Source organism: Muntiacus reevesi, chromosome X (assembly GCF_963930625.1).
Source record: "Muntiacus reevesi chromosome X, mMunRee1.1, whole genome shotgun sequence".
NCBI classification, from domain to species: Eukaryota; Metazoa; Chordata; class Mammalia; order Artiodactyla; family Cervidae; genus Muntiacus; species Muntiacus reevesi.
Genome location: NC_089271.1, coordinates 68,507,428 through 68,523,278, shown reverse-complemented (window position 1 = coordinate 68,523,278; position 15,851 = coordinate 68,507,428).

Below are 15,851 nucleotides of genomic sequence, written 5' to 3'. Positions count from 1 at the left end.
TATTAAACATCATATGCTGTTTGCAAATTTTGGAGGCTAATCCCTTATCAGTCACATCATTTGCAAATATTTTCCCCCAATCTGTGGGTTTTCTTTTTGTTTTTTGTGTTGCTTCCTTTGCTGTGCAAAAGTTTTTGAGTTTAAGTAGGTCCCATTTTTTCTTTTATTTCCCTTACTCTGGAAGATGGATCAAAGAAGATATTGCTGCAATTTATGTCAGAGAGTGTTCTGCCAATGTTTTCCTCTAGGAGTTTTATAGTGTCCAGTCTCACATTTAGGTCTTTAATCCATTTTGAGCTTATTTTTGTGTATGGAGTTAAGGAATGACTTAATTTCACTTTTTAAAATGTGGCTGTCCAGTTTTCCCAGCACTTTTTGTTGAAGAGACTGTCTTTCTAAAACACTGTGTAGTCTTGCCTCGTTTGTCAGGAGATTGTTTCAGTATGGTGGAGTAGAAGGACATGCACTCATCTTCTCCTGAGAGAGCACTGAAATCACAACTAGCTGTTGAACAACCATTGACAGGAAGACTTTGGAGCCCACCATAAAAAAGATACCCCTCATCCAAATACAAAGGAGAAGCTGCAACGAGATGGTAGGGAGGGCACAGTCACGAATAAAATCAAATCCTATACCCGCTGGGTGGGCAACCCACAAACTGGAGAACAATAATACCAAAGAAGTTCTCACACTGTTTTGAAGGTTCTGGGCCCCACATCAGGCTTCCCATCCTGGGGATCTGGCAATGGGACTGGGAAACCCTAGGGAATCTGACTTTGAAGCCCAGTGGGATTTGATTACAGGACTTCCACAGGCCTGGGGGAAACAGAGACTCCATTCTTGGAGGGCACAAACAAAACCTTGCGCACACCAGAACCCAGAGGAAAGGAACAGTGACCCCACAGGAGACTGAGCCAGACCTACCTGTGAGTGCTTGAGGGTCTCCTGCAGAGACACTGGTTGGCAGTGGCCTTCTGTGAGGACAGGGGCACTGGCAGCAGCAGTCCTAAATGTGTCTAGGTGTATGTCCACTTGGAGGCGACCAATAGCCCTACCATAGAGCCTATAGACTCCAGAACTGCATCACCTCAGGCCAAACAACTAACAAGGAGGGAGCACAGCCCTGCCCAGAAGCAGACAGTTGGTTTAAAGTTTTACTGAGCACAGCCCTGCCCACCAGAGCAAGACCCAGTGTTCCCCACAGCCATTCCCTCCCATCAGGAAACTTGCACAAGCCTCTTATCCTCATCCACCAGGGGGCAAAGAGAAGAAACAAGAATTACAATCCCACAGCCCCCAGAATTAATACTAAAATCATAGAAACCTATTTATAGACATTTTGATAATAACCATTCTAACCAGTGTGATGTGAAACTTCATTTTGGTTTTGGTTTGTATTTCTCTAATAAAGAACATATTATTAAAAAAAATACAAATCAAATTTTTGAGCAAATTTGTGTATGCCTCTTGGCTACCTGTATGTTTTCTTTGGAGAAATGTCTATTTAGGTCTTCAGCTCATTTTCTTGATTGGGTTTATTTGGCTCTTTTTGATATTGAGTTTTGTATATTTTGGATATTACAACTTGTCCGTTGTATCATTTGCAAATATTTTCTCCCATCACTTCAATTGTCTTTCCATTTTTTTATGGTTTCCTTTGCTGTACAAGAGCTTTTGAGTTGGATTAGGTTAGATTTGTTTATTTTTACTTTTATTTATTTTGCCTTGGGAGACATACATAAAAATATTACTGTGATTTATATCCAAGAATGGTTTGCTTATGTTCTCTTCTAGGACTTTTATAGTGTCACATCTTATATTTTAGATCTTTAAACAATTTTTAGTTTATTTTTGTATATGGTGTAAGGGATTGTTCTAATTTCACTGATGTACATGTAGCTGTCCAGCTTTCCCAACACCACATGTTGAAGAGACTGTCTTTTCTCCATTGTATACTCTTGCTTCTTTTGTCATAGGTTAATTGACATGAATTTATTCTGGGCTCTCCACTGGTCTCTATGTCTGCTTTTGTGCCAGTCCCATACTGTTTTGATTACTGTAGCTTTGGAGTATAGTTTGGGTTCTGCATTGGTATGCCTACAGTTTTGTTCTTTTTCCTTACTTTATTGCTCTAGCTAGTATTTCCAGTACTGTGTTGAGTACGAGTGATGTGAATTGACACTCTTGTTTTGTTCCTGATCTTAGAGGAACAGATTTTAACCTTTCACCATTGAATATAATGTTACACAGGCTGTGGACCTGTCATATATGGCTTTTATTTGTTGAAGTGTATTCCTTCTGTACTTAATTTGTTAAGAGTTTCTTTTTTTATCATGAATAGATGTTGACTTTTGTCAAAAAATTTTCTGCATCTATTGAATGATCATATGACTTTTTCCTTCATTCTGTTAATATTATGAATCACATCAGTAATTTTGCATATTTCAAAGCATACTTGCATTCCAAGGATAAATCCCATTTGATCATAGTGAAAGATTCTTTTAATGTAGTGCTGAATTTCACTTGCTACTATTTCATTGAGAACTTATGGATCTATATTTATTCAGGATATTGACCTATAGCTTTCTTTTCTTGTATTGTCCTTTTATGGATTTGGTATCAGGATAATGCAGGGCTCGTGAAATAGGTTTGGGGCAGTTCCCTCCTCTTCAATCTCCTGAAACAGTTTTATTGAAGAGAAGTATTGGTGATAATTCTACTTTAAATGTTTGTAAAATTCACCAGTGATGCCATCTGGTCTTGGGCTTTTCTTAATTGGAAGATTTTGAATTACTAATTCAATCTCCTTACTAATAATTGATCTAATCAGATTTTCTATTCCTTCCTAATGCAGTATTTGTAAATCTTGTATGTTTCCAAGAATTTTCCCATTTCTTTTATTTGCATATAGTTTAGTTTATTTGCATATATTTGCCTATATAGTAGCCTCTTATGAGCCTTTATACTTCTGTGGTATTACTTGTAAATGTTTCATTTTTCATTTATATTTTATTAATTTGGGTCTTCTCTGTTTTTCCTTGGTTAGTGTAGCTAAAGATTTATTTATTTTATTTATCTTTTGAAGGGACCACTATTTGTTTTATTAATGCTATCTCATTCTCCATTTTGTTTATTTCTGCTCTAATCTTTATTATTTCCTTCTTTCTGCTAACTTTGGGCTCAATTTGTTCTTATTTTCTATTTCCTTGAGGGATAAGGTTTGGTTATTTAAGTTTTATTTTTTTACTGAGGTGATTATTAACTGTGAATTTTTCTCTTAGAACTACTTTTGCTGCATTTAATAATTTTCAGTATATTATGGTTCCACTTTAGTTTTTCTCAAGAAAATTTTTTATTTCACATTTATTTCTTTAGTCCATTGGTTCTGTAAGAGAGCGCTGTTTGATTTCCATGTATTTATTAATTTTTCACTTTTCTTCCTGTTATTGATTTCTAGATTGAGACCATTGTGGTCAGAGAAGATACTTGATATCATCTGTTTTCCTGAATTTGCTAAGTCTTGCTTTGTGGCCTAACATGTAGTCTATCCTATAAAATTTTCCATGTGAACTTAAGAAAAATTATATTCTGCTGTTCTCAGCTACAATGCTCTGTATCTGTCTGTTAAGTTCATTTAGTCTACAGTGTTGTTCAAAACTAATGGCTTCCTTACTGATTGTCTGTATGGTCTATCCTTTGTTGCAAGTGGGTATTGAAGTCCCCACCTATTATTGTGTTGCTTTTATTTCTCCTTTTATGTCTGTTAGTTTTAGCTGTATATATTTAGGTTCTCTAATATTGTGTTCATAAGTATTTATAATTATATTTTGATAGGCTGACACTTTTATCATTATATAATAAAATTTGTGTCTTCTACCATTTTTAAAGTCAGTTTTGTCTAATATAAGTTTGGCTATCCTTAATCTTTTTAGTTACCATTTTCTTGAAATACATTTTTTCCATTCCTTTACTCTCAGTGTATATATGTCTTTAAGGTAAAAATAAGTCTCCTGTAGATTCTTGTTTTTTTCAGCCATTCAGCCATTCTGTGTCTTTTGAGTGGAGAACTTAGTCCATTTATATTTAAGTTAATTATTACTAATAAAAATTTACTGTTGCCATTTTTGGAATTATTTTCTGATTGTTCTGTAGATCTATTTTCCTTGAATTCCGTTGTTTTTGTGTGTGTATTTATGTTCTTTGTTAACAGTATGTGTTAATTTCTTTATCATGTTCTTTTGTGTATTTACTACAGGCTTTTCTCTTTTAGTGACCATGAGGCTTACATAGAGTATCTTGATATTATAAGACCTTGAAAGTGAAAGTCACTGTCATGTATGACTTTTTGTGACCCTATGGACTATACAGTCCATGGAATCCTCCAGGCCAGAATACTGGAGTGGGTAGCCTTTCCCTTCCCCATCGGATCTTCCTGACCCAGGAATCAAACCGGGGTCTCCTGCATTGCAGGTGGATTCTTTACCAACTGGGCTATGAGGGAACCCCTTAAGACCTTATATCAAGCTACTAACAACTACCTTTCATAGCAGTCACAAACTTTACATTTTTACTTCCTCCCCCTTACAATTTAGGTTATAGGTGTTTCAGTCTATATATTTTTAATTTATTTTACTTATTTATGTTTGTGTTAGGTCTTTGTTGCTGTGTTCAGGCTTTCCCTAGTTGCAGCAAGTGGGGACTACTCTTCGTTGTTGTGTATGGACTTATCATTACAGTGGCTTCTCTTAATGGGGAGCACAGGATCTAGGTGTGCAGGCTTCAGTAGTCGCAAAACACAAGCTCAGTAATTGTGGCAAACAGGCTCAGCTGCTCCACAGCATGTGGAATCTTTCCAGATCAGAGATCAAACACATGTCCCTGGCATTGGCAAGTGGATTCCTGTTCACAGGACCACCAGGGAAGTCCCAGTTTACATATTTTTAATATTATGTAACCAATAACAGATTATTGCAGTTATGGTTTTTTTTTTTTTACTATTTTTATAACTTATAAACTAGAGTTGTAAGTGAATTACACACCATCATTGCCATTTTACAGAATCTAACTTTGACTCTATATTTGCTATTACCATCGAGTTTAATGCTACCTTATTATGTTTTATGATGCTAGTGTTATTTTACTTCCACTCAAATAACTCCCCTTAACATTTCTTATTAGGAAGGTCTAGTGAACTCTCTCAGTTTTTGTTTGTTTGGGAAAGTCTTTATTTCTTAATTTCTGAAGGACTGCTTTGCTGAGAATAGAATTCCTGCTTGACAGTTTTCTTTCCTGGCCTAACTTTTTTTCTTTTGAAAATTTGTCAATAGCTTATGAGATGGTTCCTTTTATGTAACTACTCTCTTTTGTTGCTTTCAGAATTTTTCTTTGCCTTTGGCTTTTGACAATTTAATTATAATGTGCTTCAGTGTAGTTCTATCCAGATTCAAACTATTTGAGCTTCTTTGGGTCTCAAGAATCTGGATGTGCATTTCTCTCCCCAAATTTGGGGATTTTTCAGCCATTGTTGCTTTAAATATACTTTGTGTCCCTTTCTTTTCTCCTGGAATTCCAACAATGTCAATATTATTTATTTTCATTGTGTTCCATAAGAACATAGGTTTTTTTTCACTAATTTTTATTCTTTTTCCTTTGCTCCTCTGACTGGATAATTTCATATGACCTGCCTTCAAGATCATTTACTCTGTCTTCTCTATGGTTGTATCTGCTTTTGAAGTTCTCTATTGAATTTTTTAGTTCTGTTGTTATATTTTTCAGTTCTAGGATTCATTTGGTGCTCTATTTTTAGGGTTCTTATTTCTTTGATCTTCTTTTGTGTACATATTGTTTTCCTCCTATCATTTAGCTGTCTGTGTGTTCTTGTAATTCATTAAACTTCTTTAAGAGGACTATTCTGAATTATTTGTCAGATAGCTCCTAGATCTCCATTTCTTTAGAGTCAGTTATTAGAGCTTTATTTGTTACCTCTTTGTGGTGTCAGTTTATCTGATTTTTCATGATACCTGATTATGTTTTTATCTGTGGAAGCAGTTTCCTCTTCCAGACTTTGGAAGTTCACTTTGGCAGAGATAGTTCTTTACCAGGCATCTCCGTTTGGGTTTCTGACACATCTGCTGGTAATATCCTTGGACAGGTGGAACTTGCTATCAGAGCCTATTTTGTGGCAATGCCACAGGTGAGCTCTGAGGTTGGGGGCAGAAGAATAGTTGAATGGGATTTCTGGCATAGTTTCCTGCCTGAGTGATGCTGTAGAATGAACTTCATGTTTTCCTGGGTTCTCTGGTCAGGCTTACTAGATGGTCAGGACTGGGTACTGTACTCAGTAGTACTGGGTATTATACTCACTGCTATGAATTAGCTTCCCTGCCCTGGTGGGACAGCAAGATGGGCCCCAGGAGCTTCAGTTTGTTTTTTATGAACCTGAATCAGGCAAGAATGTGCACTGAATTTTCTGCCCAGATGGAGCCACTGATTTTGTTCCATAGACAGGGAAAGACACAAGCTAAGCTTCTTTACAAGTGCCCCTATAAGCAGAGTTGCTAGATTGTCTATATAGCTTCTCATGTGCTTTGGTTTGTTTCCTTGATTATGTTGATGAAACCTGTATTAAACAATGGGCAGGCCTATGAATTAGTTTCCTAGCCCATGAAAGGGCCTGAAAACTGGCTCAGAGGCCACAAAGACTTTTTGTTTGTAATGGTGACTCAAGTCAACCCATACCTCTAATTTTATAGCTGAACAAGGCCAGTAGCATTGCTCTGAAAATTACCACCTTTGTCTGCCATATTCTGCTTGAGCATTAACTGAGCTACACAGCTTCTAGGCGTTTTTGTTAGCCGTTTTGGTCAGGTGGGGCCAGGAGATATGCTCATCACTAGTCCAGAGCCCAGGCTATGACTCAGCTCTCTGCTAGGACAGAACAGGAGGTCCAATTCCTAGAAGCCTCACAAATGAACCAGATCAGGCTCTGAGGCTCTCTGGTCTTGGGAGGGGGGCAGGAGGTACATCTAGCAGTAAGCCTGGCTGTGACTCAGCTTCCCTGTCTGGCTGGGGACAGAGCTGGAAATGCTCTTTGTTTGAGAACCCAAATCAGGCAGACTTCCACCTGCCATATTCTATGGGCCAACTATACCACCATCTTGTCTCTGCAAGTGAGCAAAGCCACTGGCTGGGACTGCTACTCGGGTGCTGTAGGTTGGAATGTGTTCTGCCACAGTCCAAGTGCTGCTTGTTGCAAGCCCCTCATCCTTCCCCATCACAATCATATACCCAGTGGTCAAGACCCACAGTTTTCCCCACATTCCCTGTGGAGAAAGTTTGGAGTGGAGGCTCTCCAGAAGCAACTCCCAATGGTGGGTGAACTGGGTGTTCACCCTGGACTCTTCCCACTGGAAAAACTGTAGTTTCAGGGGAAACTTCCTCAATGTAGTGCTGAACTGGCCTAGGTAAGTGGAATGTCATCAATGTATAGCCACACCTCTCTCTCTCCTAATGCAGTTTGTGTTGGCCCCTCTGATTCAGGGGGTTACTCCATCTCCCCCATATTTTAAGATTCAGTGGTGTCTTGTCCATGAATAGCTGTTAGTTTTTCTTTTTTGTGAGGGAGTATGAAGTCAGGAACAATGTCATCAAATTGGTGATGTCACTTTCCCAATCATTAGATTTTGGGAGTATCCCCCCTCAAATTCCCCAAATATAATTATTGGTGTATTTGTTTATCCATGCAGGTCTGTAGGTAGTTGCTTTTAAGGACACACACACACACACACACACACACACACACACACAGACACACACACTTTGGCTACATATTTTTCCCTTATTTTCTTTGTCTCGTGATTTTTTTTTTTTTTTTTGCTTTGTTTCTATTGTGTCATAAAATGAGGATGCCACTCCAAATTTTTTGCTACATCACTCTTTGCTACTCTTTAGTGGCACTTTATTTCTTCCAGGTTGCAATCCAAACTCCCTATCATGTTTTATAAAGTATTTCAGGATTCAGCCCTGGCCAAATTATTCAGCCTCAATTCAGACTACTTTAGAAAAGTCATCTTTTAATACCACTACTCAGAACAACATTTATTTTCCTAAATATACCCAAACCACTATGTTGTGAGATTTATACTTTCTGGTGCCTAACCATGTTATGCCTTTTCCTTGCCCATCTCACACTGCCTTATGTCTTCCGCAAATCTCTTCCTTGGCTTCATTTTCTCTTCTCCTTAAATTGTAGATATAGGAATGAAAAGAAGCCATTCAAATGTCTTTCTGACTCTCAACATTTAGGTCACCATTAGACAGTAGGCACAAGGGATAAGCTCTGTAATTTCAAATTATACAAAAGACACAGGCATTTACCTGAGAACTCCTGGTGTGGTGTCCCATGGCACATGTTACCAGGAGCAAGACATTTGCATTTGCTGGGCTTCAGTTTCCACATTGACTAAAATAAGTTAATTCAACTCTTAGGTTTCTACTCAAGACAAAGACAGTATCCACACAGACACTTGTACTTGAATGTTCATAGCAGCATTATTCTTAACACCCAAAGATAGTAAAAAGTGGAAACAACCGAAATGACCCTCAACTGGTAAATGGTTAAACAAAAGGTGTTATATTATTCAAAGGAATGCTATTTATCAATATAAGGGAATAAAATACTGATGTGTGCTACAACATGAGAGAATCTCAAAAACTTTATTTTAAGTGAAAAAAGCCAGGGGAAAAAAGGCTATAATTTATGGGATCTTATTTTTGTGAAATATTATACAGGAAAACCTCCAGAGATAAAACAAAAATAGATTAGAGGTTGCCTGAGGTTGGGATGGAAATGAAGAAACACTACAAATGCATATGAGGGATATTTTGGTGGTAATACAAAATTAGATTGTTGTGATAATTATAAAATTGTAAATTTTCAAAGGTTTACTGAATTATACACTTTAAAAAGAGTGAATTTTATGCTATGGAAATCATAACTTGGTAAAACTGTCTTTAATCAAAGTAATGATAAATAATTCAAGATTGTTCATTCCAATTTCTTCAAAAAAGTGTTTAAATATTTGAAAGCTGTCAAACTCTCATGGAAGATATAGTTTTAAAGCACTAATTTTGTTTGACAGTTCAAATTTTATCATTGGCATCAAACACTGACATTTGTTTTACTTGAAGTGATAAACTCATTTGGTTAATTTGAGAAAATGACTGCCAAATACCCAAGTTTGAAAACCATGGTTTGTCAATATATCATTTTTTCAAGTTCTAAAAATGGAAATACATGGGAAAATATTGCTATTTCAGCTCACAATTCAATCACACATGTGTTTTTTTCAAAACAACCATTATAGTTCAGTATGAAGCAGTGCTTTATAAGTACTTTTGTCACATAGAATACTAAAAATACATTCACTCAAGGATTGAGATATAAAAATGTTAATAACTTTTACTGTTTCATCAAGGGCATTCTTAAATGAAAGAGACTTTATTTTAACTGCAAGTGTATGGTGATGAAGAATAAAATGACTCGATATAGTTTGGTGCTACTTCCTTGATACATTCTAAAACAGCACATGTTTTAACCACCATTACTTTTAAAACATCAGTAAAAATGTCAACATAAGAAAAAGATACACGGTGCACAAATATTTCTATAAAAATAACCTTAACCCTAAAGGAATCCCGAAAGTAACTTGGGAAACTCCAATGTTCCACAGATCACATTTTTAGAACAACTGCTTTCAAAAATATCTTGCATGTTTACACCAGGATATTAAAAGTCAATGTAAAATTATTTTGAATTCCATAAAACTGAAAACAAATGTCCAAAAATAGAAGAATGAACAATTAATCAAAAAGTATACATAAGAATATTATACAGTGATAAAAATGAATTTACTACAATTATACATAATGATACAGATATACCTCAGAAATGTAACATTGAGGATTTTCATCTCCAATCACGATGAAGTAATATGGACCAGGTTTATCCTCTCATAAAACACAAATAGAAGACTTCAGAAAGCACACAAAACTATAGATTTTGGACATTAGACAATAGGTGGCACATAACTGTGATCCATGAATAAAAGGAAACAAAACAGATGAACTTAAAATTGCCCAGACAGCTTATATAATGCAGCAGGGGAGATGATTTCAAGTAAGGCACCATAGTCTGACTGACTTTGGGGTGGGGAGGCTGGGAGGGGGAGGGTGGAGGTGAGGGGTTGGGGTGGAGGTTGTACTTTAAAGATGGCGGAGGAGTAAGACATGGGAATCACTTTCCTCCCCACAAATATATCAAAAATACATCTGCATATGGAACAACTCCTACAGAACACCTACTGAACACAGGCAGAAGACCCCAGACTTCCAAGAAGGCAAGTTAATTTTCACAGAATGAGGTAGGGCAAAAAGTATAGGAAAAAAAGAAACAAAAGAATTGGGATAGGGACCTGCACCTCAGGGAGGGAGTTGTAAATGAGGAAAAGTTTCCACACACTTGGAAAGCCCCTCACTGTAGGGGACAGAGGAGAGTTTTGGAACCCCAGCAGGGAACATAGCAACAGGTCCTCAGAAGGGAAAACAGAGAATTCACCAGGAGATTGGTGCTAACCAAAACTTCCCAACCCAAAACACTTGTTTGCACTCCTGCCACGGAGAGTAGGGGCTGGGTGCTGAGGCTCAGGCTTCAGAGGTCAGAACACAGGAAGCAGACTGGGGGTGACTGCCATGAAGATACCCTGAGGGAGCTAATATGACACAGCTGAGGGAGTCCAGGGACAAGCCTGGGCTTGCCAGAGAGACAAGAAATCATTGTCATGGGGACCCTCAAACCCTGTGTGCACACAGACTGCAGGACCCTACCTTAATGAGTGCCATAGTGGGATGAGCTGTGGCCATGGACTGTGACCCCAGAGGTAGACATGCTAGATGGCCACAGCCAAGGCTGGGCATGAGTGCCAGATGCAGGACTAGTCACAACTGCCTTTTGCAATCTCAGAGTGGGAAACATAGGCTGGGTGGCCACTGCCAAAGCCTGCACAAGTGCCAGAGGCAGAGGACAAGATGCTGCTGCAGTCCCAACCCCAGAGGTCACAGCTACCACCAGGCTATGAGTAGGCACTGGTTACTGCCCACACTTCTTGGGAGCCTATGCAGCTTGGCTCTGATGAGGGACCCACGGTCTGAGGCCAACTCACCTGAGGGAGTGCATGACCTACTTCAGACTGTAGCAACTTCCCACAGGCCTTGGCTACAGCAGGCACTCTCTGCACACCCAAATTGTGTCCACCATACTCTTTCCTCTCCTCAGCCTGACTGCACAAATATGCCCTAATAAGCACTACTTTTGCCCCCTCTTGTCTAGGTGAGGAACAGACATGAGAGGGTGGCTTACAAGCAGAAGCAGTATCAAAACCAAACCTGAGCACAAGGGGCTGTGTGGCCAAAGAAGAAGGAAGTTCACTCCTACAGCTGTAGGTGTGGTGGATTAAATCCTCACCATTAGCCTAAGACTGTAGACTTTGGGGGCAACTATGGGCTTTGGAAGCAAAAACAAACTGGAGTAAGGTCAGATCTGAATCTGAGCTGACTCCACAGTGCCCATAGCAGGTTCAGAAACCTTCCTAAAATTATTGAAGGACTTCTTGAACAGGCAGATTGACTGGTACTCACTGTGTGGAAAGGACAACAGAGGACTCAGAAGGACATTCTTCTTACTACCACTCTCTCTAGATATATTGTCTTTTTTACTTTTTTAACTTTTTCAAATGCTTTAACTTATAAATAAATGTATTTTATTTTCTTACTATTTTTACAGTACTCTTTAGTTATATTGCATTTCTGCCCAATGTTTTTGGTTTTATATTGTTGCTAGTCTAGTTTTTAGTATTCATTTTCACTTATGGGTTTATTTATTGGCTTTATTGTTCTCTTCTTCTTTGGTTCATATTTTTATTCTTTTTTTCCTCTGTTTTCTCTCTTCTTTTCTCCTTGTGAGTGTGTGAGTTTTTTTGGGTGTCCTTGTTGAATGTTGCTTTCACCATTTGTCTTGGAGTTCTGTCTGTCCATTCTGTTTTTGATTATATGTTTGTTTGATTTCCTGTTTTGCTTTTCATTTTATTTTCTATTTTCTTTCTTTTCCTTTTTTTCTATTTTCTTTCTCTTCCCCCCTCCCCCATCTCTCTATTTCTTTCTCTTCTGTGTTGTATGATTTATGGAGTCTTAGTAAGAGATTGGGCCTGAACCTCCAAGGTGGGAGATCCAAGCCCAGGACGTTGGACCACTAGAGAACTCCCAGTCCATGAAATATTAATCAATGAGACCTCTCCAAAAGGCCTCCATTTCAATACAAAGACCAGGCCCCACACAAAAGTCAGCAACCTCCAGTGCTAGACACATCACAGCAAACCATTAGCAAAACAGGAACAAAATGCTTCTCATGAACAGACAGGTTGTCCAAAGTCATACCAAGCCCACAGACACTCCAAAACACACCACTGGGCATAGCATTACTCTTTACAGGGACAAGATTCAGCTCCATCCACCAAAACATGGGCATCAGTTTCCCCACCCAGGAAACCTTCACAAGGCACTGGTCCAACCACACCCATTGGGGTAGACTTCACAAATAAGAGGTACTATGACCCTGTAGCCTGCAGAAAGGGGAACCAAAACACTGCAAATTAAACAAAGCAAAAAGACAGAGAAACATGAAGCAGGTGAAGGAGCATGGTATAAAACCATGGAACCTAACAAATAAAGAGGAAATAGGCAAACCATCTGAAAAGAAACTCAGAGTAATGATAGAAAAGCTGACTCAAAATTTTAGAAATAAAATGGAGGCACAGTTGTATAGAATGTAGGTACCGATTGAGAAAATACAAGAAATGTTTAACAAGGAAATTGAAGAAATAAAGAATAGATGATCAGCAATGAACAACAGAATAACTGAGATTAAAAAGAATACACTAGAGGGAACCAATACCAGAATAACTGACTGAAGCAGAGCAGAATAATGAAAAAGGTGAAAAAAAAATGAGGGCAGTCTCAGAGACAGAAACCTTGGGGCAACATTAAGTACACTAACTTTCGAATTATAGGGATTCCAAAAGGAGAGATAAAGAAAATTTCTGAGAAAATATTTGAGTAGATTATAGTAAAAAACTTCCCTAACACAGAAACAGAATTAGCCATCCAAATCCAGGAAGCTCATTGAGTCCCATACAAAATAAACCCAAAGAGAAATAGGCCAAGATACATATTAATCGAACTAATGAAAATGAAACATAATAAAAAAAATACTAAAACCATCAAATGAAAAACAACAAATAACATATAAGGGGATACCCATGAAGCTAACAGCTGATCTTTCAACAGAAACTCTGAGGCCAGAAGGGAGTGGCAAGAGATACTTAAAGTAATGAAAGAAGCAAACCTATAACAAAGAATACTTTGCTCAGTGAGATTCTCATTTAGAATCAATGGAGAAATAAAACCTTTACAGACAAGCAAAAGTTGAGAGAACTGACTGCCACCAACACAAGTTGAAGGAGGCGGGAGGGCAGGAAGGCGACGGCGTAGCCGCAGCCGCCTCCTACAGGTCTGGGAGTGCCGATGGGGGCGCTTGGCTGCGGGCTGTGTGGAGCTGGTGCCAGAGAGAGGGCCAGGGGCGCACGTCTGTGGTGGGGAGGCTGCCAGGAGAGGTGACCCCTTACGTTGGTGCCTCTGCTCTCGCCCTCCCACTCACCTCCTGTGGCGCTTGGGTGTCTTTCCTCAGGATTAAGCTATACTCTTCTGTGCGGTATTAATTAGAATTAACTAAGTAATGGAAGAATTTTTTGTTTGTTTGTTTAGCAGGGCCACAAGAATCAAAGGAGCGACTTGAGCCACAAAGGGAAATAACGGTATCGCGTCTGCCTGCAGTGGGGAGACCCAGGTTTGATCCCTGGGTTAGGAAGATCCCCTGGAGAAGGAAATGGCAACCCACTACAGTATTCATGCCTGAAAAATCCCATGGACAGAGGAGCCTGGTGGGCTACAGTCCTTGGGATCGCAAAGAGTTGGACACGACTGAGCAACTTCACTTTCACAACCCAAGTCTACAACAAATATTAAAGTAATTTCTCTAGATAGGAAACAATAGAAACAAAAGACTTAACCAAAATAAACCCCCATAATATCATATATATCATTAATTACCTTAAATGTAAATGGATTAAACGCTCCAATGAAAAGACACAGATTGAGTAAATGGATACAAATCAAGACCCTTATAAATGCTGTCTACAAGAGACCCACTTCAGACCTAGGGGCACATACAGACTGAAAATGAGGGTCTGGAAGAAGATACTCTGTGCAAATTAAAACCAAAAGAAAGCAGGAATAGCAATACTCGCATCAAATAAAAGAAACATTAAAATAAAGACCATTACAAGAGATAAGGAAGGACAGTACATAATGATCAAGAGATTGATCTATGAAGAAGATATAACAATTGTAAGTATATATGCAGCCAATATAGGAACACCTTGATACATAAGGCAAATACTAACTACTATAATAGTATAAGCTTCACTGGTGGCTCAGTGGTAAAGAATCCACCTGTCAATGTACTAGTTGCCGGTTTGATCACTGGTCTGGGAAGGTTCCCTGGAGAAGGAAATTCAACCCACACCAGTATTCTTGTCTGGAGAATCTCATGGAGAGAGGGGCCTGGTAAGCTACAGTCCACAGGGTCACAAAGAGTCAGACATGACTTAGCGACTGAACAATAACAAGAAAAAAAGGGGGTAAATGACAGTAACACAGTAATAGTGGGGGACTTTAACAATCCTCACACATCTATGGACATATCACCCAGACAGAAAATTAATAAAGAAACACAAGCCGTAAATGACAAATAGGCCCTAACGGACCAAGTTGATATCTACAGGACATTTCATCCAAAACCAAAAGAATTTACATTTTGCTCAAGTATACACGAAACATACTTGAAAGTAGGTCACATCTTAGGTCACAGATCAATTCTTGGTTTTTGAAAATTGAAAATGTATCAAACTTTTTTTTCTTCTGAAAACAATATGTAAGATTAGATAACAACTACAGAAAAAAAACTGTAAAAAATACAGACACATGGAGGCTAAACCATACACTACTAAATAACCAAGAAGTCACGGAAGAAATCAAAGATTAAATTAAAAATACCTAGAAACAAATAACAATGGAAACAAGACAATTCAAAACCTATGGGATGCAGTAAAATCAGTGTTAAAAGGGAAATTTATAGCATGCAAGGCTACCTAAAGAAAAAGGAGAAACATCAAAAAATAACCTAAACTTACATCAAAAGCAACAAACAAAAGTTCCCAGTTATTAGAAGGAAAGAAATAATAAATTTCAGGTTAGGGAAAATTGAAAAAGTAAAAAAGAAAACATTAGCAAAGATCAACAAAACTAAAGTCTGGTTCTCTGACAAGATAAACAAAATCGACAAATCATTAGCCAGACTTATCAAGGAAAAAAGTGAAAACAATCAAATCAATAAAGTTAGAAATGAAAACAGAGAAGCTACAACAGACGCCACAGAAATACAAAGGATCATAAGAAAGTACTACAAGCAAGAAAAACAAATATTATGTATTTAATGCATATATGCAGAATCTATAAAAATAGTACTGATGAACCTCTTAATAGAGAAGAAATGGAGACACAGATGCAGAGAATGAACTGGTGGATACAGTGGGGGAAGTAGAGGGTAGGGCAAATTGAGAAAGCAGCACTGCCATATATACACTACCATGTGTATAAATAATATTTGGGAAGATGCTGTA